The sequence below is a fragment of the Coregonus clupeaformis genome, chromosome 19 (genome assembly GCF_020615455.1).
Source record: "Coregonus clupeaformis isolate EN_2021a chromosome 19, ASM2061545v1, whole genome shotgun sequence".
Lineage (NCBI taxonomy): Eukaryota > Metazoa > Chordata > Actinopteri > Salmoniformes > Salmonidae > Coregonus > Coregonus clupeaformis.
Genome location: NC_059210.1, coordinates 20,113,315 through 20,122,964, shown reverse-complemented (window position 1 = coordinate 20,122,964; position 9,650 = coordinate 20,113,315).

Below are 9,650 nucleotides of genomic sequence, written 5' to 3'. Positions count from 1 at the left end.
ATTTCCTTGGCACTATCTTAATAAATGATGTTGCATGAACACACACAAAAAACCTAACTTAATAGTATTATCTGGAAAGGGAAAGGCCCAACAAGAGCCCAAGAAACGGTGTTGCTACACCCCCGAACAGCTACAGGCTGTGAAGGCAGGGAGGAGCCTGAGGGAGGTGGCTCATGTCTTCTGTCAGTACCTGTTTACAGGGAAGCCAATGGTCCAAAAACATTTCACATAGTTCATAACTATTGCAGTTTGGTGACATGCTGTCTTTTAGGGAATCCCGTTCATTTTCTTCACCTCAAGAGCAGAAAGAGTGGCATGCAGGAATGTCACGTCTCAATTTGGGTTAGAGCATGTCATTTGGAAACAAGTTTAATAGATAGCACACGTGAGAATTTAGGACATGCGTTATTGACATGCGTTATTACATGAGATTTCACAATTATTGAACACACAGCTCTCGTGAATAGGTTGGCACAGCAAAGGTATTTCAAAACATTAACACAGCAAACGTGAGAGCAAAAAAATTAAAGCTCTTTGTCAGCAGGTGATGGGTTTGCTTGTGTAAATGCAGATCAGAGGTTGGCGCAGTGGTATTATTTTTAAGGTTCTGCACATCAAAGTCTTATGCAATTCATTATTGATGTCACGATCGTCAGTAAGAGAGGAGGACCAAGGCGCAGCGTTGCAGGCAAACATACTCTTTATTTAGCGATATACGACAAAATAAACAAAACGATAACGTGACAGTTCACGGTCTAACACAAACCAACTCGAAACAAGATCCCACCAACACGAATGGAAAACAGACAGTTTAAATATGGCTCCCAATCAGAGACAACCAGCAACAACTGACACTCGTTGCCTCTGATTGGGAGCCACTCTGGCCAACATAGAAATAGCACCCATAGAATTACACCATAGAAACAAAACACATAGATCTACACACCCTGGCTCAACATAACAGTGTCCCCAGAGCCAGGGCGTGACAGTACCCCACCCTAAAGGCGCGGACTCCAACTGCGTCAACCAAATACCACAGGGGAGGGACCGGGTGGGCACTCCGCCTAGGCGGCGGATCCGGCTCCGGGCCTGATCCCCGCTCCCTCTCCAACCCCCCAAAGTACCCCTGGTCCGGTCTGGCCCCGCTGGCCGGAGCTGGACTGCACACTGATGGAGCGGATTGCTCTAGCTCCGGCGTAAAGCATCTGACCGGTGCCGAACCAGGCACCAGTGGAACAGGCACGGGCCGTGCCGGACTGACGACGCCCACCACTGGCTTGGTGTGGAGAACAGGCACGGGCCGTGCTGGACTGACGACGCACACCACTGGCTTGGTGTGGAGAGCAGGAGCGGGCCGGACCGGGCTGGCGACGCGCCCCATTGGCTTGGTGCGGGGAGCAGGAAAGGACCGGACCGGGCTGGCGACCCGCACCATAGACCTGGTGCGGAGAGCAGGAACAGGACGGGCCGGGCTGGCGACGCGCCCCATTGGCTTGGTGCGGGGAGCAGGAAAGGGCCGGACCGGGCTGGCGACGCGCACCATTGGCTTGGTGTGGGGAGCAGGAAAGGGCCGGACCAGGCTGGCGACGCGCACCATTGACCTGGTGCAGAGAGCAGGAACAGGACGGGCCGGGCTGGCGACGCGCACCATTGGCCTGGTCGGGGAGCAGGAACAGGACGGGCCGGGCTGGCGACGCGCACCATTGGCCTGGTGCGGGGAGCAGGAACAGGACGGGCCGGGCTGGCGACGCGCACCATTGGCCTGATGCGAGGAACAGGAACAGGCCGGACCGTACTGGGGACACACACCACTGGCCCTATGCAGGGATCAGGAACGGGCCGGACCGGACTGGTAACACACCCCAGTACCTCTCGCCGTTCCTCCACACTTTCCTTCCCCTTTAATACCAGTGGCCCCCGTAACCTGGCGGCCTCCTCTGCCAACCCGCTGGACCGCTCTATCGCGGCCTCCTGCTGCCCCGACGTCCACGTCGTGAGCCCCCCCCCTAAAAAATGTCTGGGGGTCTCTCCTCCCCGTGGGCCAGGCCTCTATTGTTCTCGCCCAACTCTCGCTCTTCTGCTTCCAACTCCAGCCATTCTGCTCTTCATTTGGTTTGACCCAGTCGAGACTCTTCCTCCACTGTTCCCAAGTCCACCCTCTCTGCTCTTCATTAGGCTTGACCCAGTCGAGGTTGCCACGGAGATCTGCTAGCGACTCCCCTGGCGATGGCTCCTGGACACGCTGCTTGGTCCAGTTAAGGTGGGATCTTCTGTCACGAGCGTCGAAGGAGGAGGACCAAGGCGCAGCGTGGAATGCAAACATATTTTATTATTAGGGAATGCACGAACAAAACAACAAACGAAAACGTGACGTCCTCGGTCTAACACAAACCAACACGGAACAAGATCCCACAACTAATGTGGGAAAACAGCCTCTATAAGTATGGCTCCCAATCAGAGACAACCAGCCACAGCTGACACTCGTTGCCTCTGATTGGGAACCACTCTGGCCAACACAGAAATACCATACCTAGACTCCCGACATAGAAAAACAACACATAGATCTACACACCCTGGCTCAACATAACAGTGTCCCCAGAGCCAGGGCGTGACAATTGATTGATTCAGTGTTTGTGTTATTAATGACCACATTGCTATTACCACCCAACTCATGAAAAATATGTTTAATATTAGCCATAATAATATTACTACTAATGCTCATTTAAACGAAAATCATGAATAATGAAGGTTTCTTACAAGTTTATATGGTTAAGCATTTTTTAAATCTATGAGAGAAGCGCTACCCCTGGTGGAAAGACGCTGTACAGCCCACAATGAGTTGCATAATGCGTGCCGTACGTTACGTCGTGACACGTCACGATGTAACGTACAGCGTCAGAGGGGTCTGTGTTTTAATATTTTCTCGAATACTATTGGTCTATTACCATGTCAATCAACGCTTGAATGGAACGTTTTCATGACAGCCTCATTTGAATACCCACGGTTGCCCCTATTCATTTAGCTCTTTCCTCACTCCCTTGCCTTTGTTCAACCATTTGACCTGGCTTATCAACCCGTCCGTCAAAGTATGTAATTTAGAAATGTGGTTGAAACTATTGCTTAAAATCTCCCCCCTAGCGGTTAAGAGCACTGGGCCAGTTACTGATAGGTTGCTAGTTCGAATTTCCGAGCCAGCTAGGTGGGAAAATCTGCTGTTCTGCCCTTGAGCAAGGCAGTTAACCCCCAACAACAACTGCTCCCCGGGTGCCGAAGACATGGATGTCGATTAAGGCAGCCCCCCGCACCTCTCTGATTCAGAGGGGTTGGGTTAAATGCGGAAGACACATTTTAGTTTAATGCATTCAGTTGTGCAACTGATTAGATATCCTCTTTCCTTTTTACCCTCTCTTTTGCAGCGGAAGTGATGGACCAGGAAACGCTCTTGCTTTTGGAATACTGAACTATAGCCTGAAGTTAAAGAAGAACGTAAAAGCCTTAGAGAGTATTCTGTGAATACCACCTTTTTATACACAAGGGGAGGTCCCCGGGACACACACATGAATACATGGGACTGTGGACACACCAAGCTTGAGCAGTAGCCGGGTGTTGCCAGGTACATGTTGAACCATTTGTTGTGTATTTTGAAAACGGATTGTTAAAAGACATTTATAATTAATTGAATACTTTGTGCTCACAACAGAGTAAAAAGAGAGGGCAGCCCAGATGACCAAGTGGCTAAACAACATCTGGCCAGCAAACCAGGTTGGGCTCAGTAGACCAGACAGAATGGGGCCAAGATAGTCGAGATAGTTGAGAGTATCCGCGTCTGCTGGATACTCCAGGCATGGTGGGTAAATTTTTTTACAAAAACAGTAGACTTGAATTTGATTCTGTTTGCTGTGATTAACAAGCCTGTCTGACACGACCCACGTGACTCACAGCGCAGGGAGAGCTGTGACCACACTGGTCTGGAAAGGAGTCTGTCTGTTAATGAAATATTTGCGAATAAATTGTGTGAATTAGTTTTTTCCTCTGGGTTGAGACCTCTCGTTGTTTGGATTTGAAAATCCAACCATCATAATAGAAGGGGGCGGCGCTCAGGGGCTGTGTGTGGCCAGTGGTGGAAAAAGTACCCAATTGTCATACTTGAGTAAAAGTAAAGATGCCTTAATTGCAAATGACTCAAGTAAAAGTGTAAGTCATCCAGTAAAATAATGCTTAAGTAAAAGTCTAAAAGTATTTGGTTTTAAATATACTTAAGTATCAAAAGTAAAAGTAAAAGTATCAATAATTCCAAATTCCTTATATTAAGCAAACCAGACGGCACCATTTTTTCCTTCTATGGATAGCCAGGGGCATACTCCAACACTCACACTTGTGTTTAGTGAGTCCGTCAGATCAGAGACAGTAGAGATGCCAGGGATGTTCTCTTGATAAGTGCGTGAATTGGACCATCTTCCTGTCCTGCTAAACATTCAAAATGTAACTAGTACTTTTGGGTGTCAGCGAAAATGTATGGAGTAAAAAGTACATTATTTTCTTTAGGAATGTAGTGAAGTAAAAGTATAAGTTGCGAAAAATATAAATAGTAAAGTAAAGTACAGATACCCCAAAAAACGACTTAAGTAGTACTTTAAAGTATTTTTTCTTAAGTACTTTACACCACTGTGTGTGGCTGTGGGTGTTTGAGTAAGAAAGACACAGATGAGAGCCAACCAGTAAAAGCACAGCCCCCTTCATTATCGACGCATTGTGCCGACAACATCAAAGAGCAATCCAAGACTATGAAGCCAGGAGGACTTCAAGAGTTAGGTGTTAGCCAGACTAGTGATTAATTGCAATGGGAATGGCTACAACATAACACAATTTGAAGTCATATGGGGCAGAGTCTCACAAGCATAAGAAACAGCATTGGGTGTGGATACAGTGGGAACAACATGGATCTGAGCAAGTGTGATGTCATACATTTTTGTGGATATGTATATAAATGTTAAAGTTGTCTATTGTTTTTGTCAATGTACGTTTTTGTTTGTAAAAAAAACCCCTGAAAGTAAAATAAAATATATTTAAAAAAATGTAATTGTCTGCTTTGCTACAGATTGCTCAGATGTTCCAAGATGGCGAAGTAGTGCAGTCCTGTTTCTGTCGTGTGTCTGTAAATAGCCTGTAAATACCCAGTTTTTTTTGTATTTTTCGTACATATTTCCCTATCAGACTTTTCATCCTTCTACAAAATATACTTTCCTGCAACCCGCCTCACTCAATGTGGAACGGATTCTATTATTGACTTACCTTTTATCTAGAATCTAGAATCTCCAGTTGAAACTAGCTAGCCAGCTAACTAGCTACTTGCTATTAGCCACAGCTAGCGGTGCTAGCGGTGTTTCACCCAGAACATTGGATTTTTTTCCGCGGGATTAATTTTAATCACTGGACATTGATCACCGGATATTCGGCCAGTCTGCACAGCGCGTTATCGACCCAGAACATAAAGGATTCACTGGACCTTTAACTCCGGATTCATCGCTACCAGCTGGCTACAACAAAACGGACGCTGTGGTCTGGCTAATCAACCTGAGCTAGGCCCATCTCCCGGCTATCTACCTCTCTATCAACCGGACGGGACCACCTAGTATTGCCCCGCCGATCCTACACGACTGGTCTGCCGACGAAATCGTCTGATGTGGTTACGACGTTAACCACGAAGATTCCATCCATCTGCTAGCCCTGGCCCGTTAGCACACGTTATCCGTGGCCTCTTACTCACTAAACTGAACTAGCTACTGAACTAGCTACTTGCTATTAGCCACAGCTAGCGGTGTTTCACCCAGAATATTGGATTTTTTTCCGCGGGATTAATTTTTAATCACTGGACATTGATCACCGGATATTCGGCCAGTCTGCACAGCGCGTTATCGACCCAGAACATATCAGTTTTTCCGCCGGAATCACTGAATCACTGGACCTTTAACTCCGGATTCATCGCTACCAGCTGGCTACAACAAAACGGACGTAGCACACGCTAGCCGTGGCCTCTTACTCACTAGCGCTTCACCACCGGACCTTATGATAACTCAGCTATACAGCTGATATCTGCTGGACTGTTCCTTTTTACGGTACTACATCCTGTTTATGTTTAGCCTCAGCCCAAACATGGTTAGTTTATTGTTGTTTCGGTTATTTCTAATTGTACTATATCACTGTAGACCCCCAGCCTAGCTAAACCTGCCTTAGTTAGCTCCTTTGTCCCTCCCCCATACACTCAGAGACCGACTCAATTGATGCCTCTAGAGATACTATCTCTTTCATTGTTACCCAACGCTTAGGTTTACCTCCACTTTACTCATATCCTTCCATATCCTTGTCTGTACATAATGCCCTGAATCTTTTCTATAACACCCGGAAATCTGCCCCCCTTTATTCTATGTACCCAACGCACTAGAAGACCAGTTCTTAAAGCCTTTAGCCGTATCCTTATTCTAGTCCTCCTCTGTTCCTCTGGTGATGTAGAGGCTAACCCAGGCCCTGTAGCCCCCAGTATCACTCCTACTCCCCAGGAGCTATCATTTGATGACTTCTGTAATCGCAAAAGTCTTGGTTTCTTGCACATAAATATCAGAAGTCTACTTCCTAAGTTTGAGTTATTCACTGCGTTAGCACACTCTGCCAACCCTGATGTTCTAGCAGTGTCTGAATCCTGGCTCAGGAAGGCCACCAAAAATTCTGAAATTTCCATTCCCAACTATAACATTTTCCGTCTAGATAGAACTGCCAAAGGGGGTGGAGTTGCAATCTACTGTAGAGATAGCCTGCAGAGCTCTATCATACTATCCAGGTCTGTGCCCAAACAGTTTGAGCTTCTACTTCTAAAAATCCACCTTTCCAGAAATAAGTCTCTCACTGTTGCCGCTTGCTACAGACCCCCTCAGCCCCCCAGCTGTGCCCTGGACACCATATGTGAATTGATTGCCCCCATTTATCCTCTGAGTTTGTACTGCTTGGTGACCTAAATTGGGATATGCTTAATACCCCAGCCATCCTACAATCCAAGCTAGATGCCCTCAACCTCACGCAAATTATCAACGAACCTACCAGGTACAACCCTAAATCCTTAAACATGGGTACCCTCATAGATATCATCCTGACTAATATACCCTCTAAATACACCTCAGCTGTCTTCAACCAGGATCTCAGCGATCACTGCCTTATTGCCTGCGTCCGTAACGGGTCCGCGGTCAAACGACCACCCCTCATCACTGTCAAACGCTCCCTAAAACACTTTAGCGAGGAGGCCTTCCTAATTGACCTGGCCCAGGTATCCTGGATGGATATAGATCTCATTCCGTCAGTAGAGGATGCCTGGTTGTTCCTTAAAAGTAATTTCCTCTCAATCTTAAATAAACATGCCCCATTCAAAAAATACAGAACTAAGAACCGATATAGCCCCTGGTTCTCCTCAGACTTGACTGCCCTTGACCAGCACAAAAACATCCTGTGGCGTACAGCATTAGCATCAAATAGCCCCCGCGATATGCAACTTTTCAGGGAAGTTAGGAACCAATATACACAAGCAGTCAGGAAAGCAAAGGCTAACTTTTTCAAACAGAAATTTGCATCCTGTAGCACTAACTCCAAAAAGTTTTGGGACACTGTAAAGTCCATGGAGAATAAGAGCACTTCCTCCCAGCTGCCCACTGCACTGAGGCTAGGAAACACTATCACCACCGATAAATCTACAATAATCGAGAATTTCAACAAGCATTTTGCTACAGCTGGCCATGCTTTCCATCTGGCTACCACTAACCCGGCCACCAACTCTGCACCCTCTGCTGCAATTTGCCCATGCCCCCCCGCTTCTCCTTCACACAAATTCAGACAGCTGATGTTTTGAAAGCGCTGCAAAATCTGGACCCCTACAAATCAGCTGGGCTAGACAATCTGGACCCTTTCTTCCTAAAACTAGCCGCCGAAATTGTCGCAACCCCTATTACTAGTCTGTTCAACCTCTCTTTCATAACGTCTGAGATCCCCAGAGATTGGAAAGCTGCCGCGGTCATCCCCCTCTTCAAAGGGGGTGACACTCTAGATCCAAACTGCTACAGACCTATATCCATCCTGCCCTGCCTTTCGAAAGTATTCGAAAGCCAAGTTAACAAACAGATCATCGACCATTTCGAATACCACCGTACCTTCTCCGCTATGCAATCCGGTTTCCGAGCTGGTCACGGGTGCACGTCAGCCACGCTCAAGGTCCTAAACGATATTATAACCGCGATTGATAATAGACAGTACTGTGCAGCCGTCTTCATCGACCTGGCCAAGGCTTTCGACTCTGTCAACCACCGCATTCTTATTGGCAGACTAAATAGCCTTGGTTTCTCAAATGACTGCCTCGCCTGGTTCACCAACTACTTCTCAGATAGAGTTCAGTGTGTCAAATCGGAGGGCCTGTTGTCTGGACCTATGGCAGTCTCTATGGGGGTGCCACAGGGTTAAATTCTTGGGCCGACACTTTTCTCCGTGTATATCAATGATGTCGCTCTTGCTGCTGGTGACTCTCAGATCCACCTCTACGCAGACGACACCATTTTGTATACATCTGGCCCTTCATTGGACACTGTGTTAACAAACCTCCAAACGAGCTTCAATGCCATACAACAATCCTTCAGTAGCCTTCAACTGCTCTTAAACACTAGTAAAACTAAATGCATGCTTTTCAATCGAACGCTGCTAGCACCCGCCCACCCGACTAGAATCACCACTCTCGACGGGTCTGACCTAGAGTATGTGGACAACTACAAATATCTAGGTGTCTGGTTAGACTGTAAACTCAACTTCCAGACTCACATAAAGAATCTCCAATCCAAAGTTAAATCTAGAATCGGCTTCCTATTTCGCAACAAAGCCTCCTTCACTCATGCTGCCAAACATGCCCTCGTAAAACTGACTATCCTACCGATCCTTGACTTCGGCGATGTCATTTACAAAATAGCCTCCAACACTCTACTCAGCAAATTGGATGTAGTCTATCACAGTGCCATCCGTTTTGTCTCCAAAGCCCCATACACTACCCACCACTGTGACCTGTACGCTCTTGTTGGCTGGTCCTCACTACATGTTCGTCGTCAAACCCACTGGCTCCAGGCCATCTATAAATCACTGCTAGGCAAATCCCGCCTTATCTTAGCTCATTGGTCACCATAGCAGCACCCACCCGCAGTCTGCGCTCCAGCAGGTATATCTCACTGGTCATTCCCAAAGCCAACACCTCCTTTGGCCGCCATTCCTTCCAGTTCTCTGCTGCCAATGACTGGAACGAATTGCAAAAATCTCTGAAGCTGGAGACTCTTATCTCCCCCAATAACTTTAAGCATCAGTTGTCAGAGCACCTTACCGATCACTGCACCTGTACACAGCCCATCTGAAATTAGCCCACCCAACTACCTCATCCCTATATTGTTATTTAATTTGCTCTTTTGCACCCCAGTATCTCTATTTGCACATAATCTCTTGCACATCTAGCATTCCAGTGTTAATACTATTGTAATTATTCTGCACTATAGCCTATTTATTGCCTTACCTCCATAACTTGCTACATTTGCACACACTGTATATATATTTTCTGTTGTATTTCTGACTTTATGTTTTTT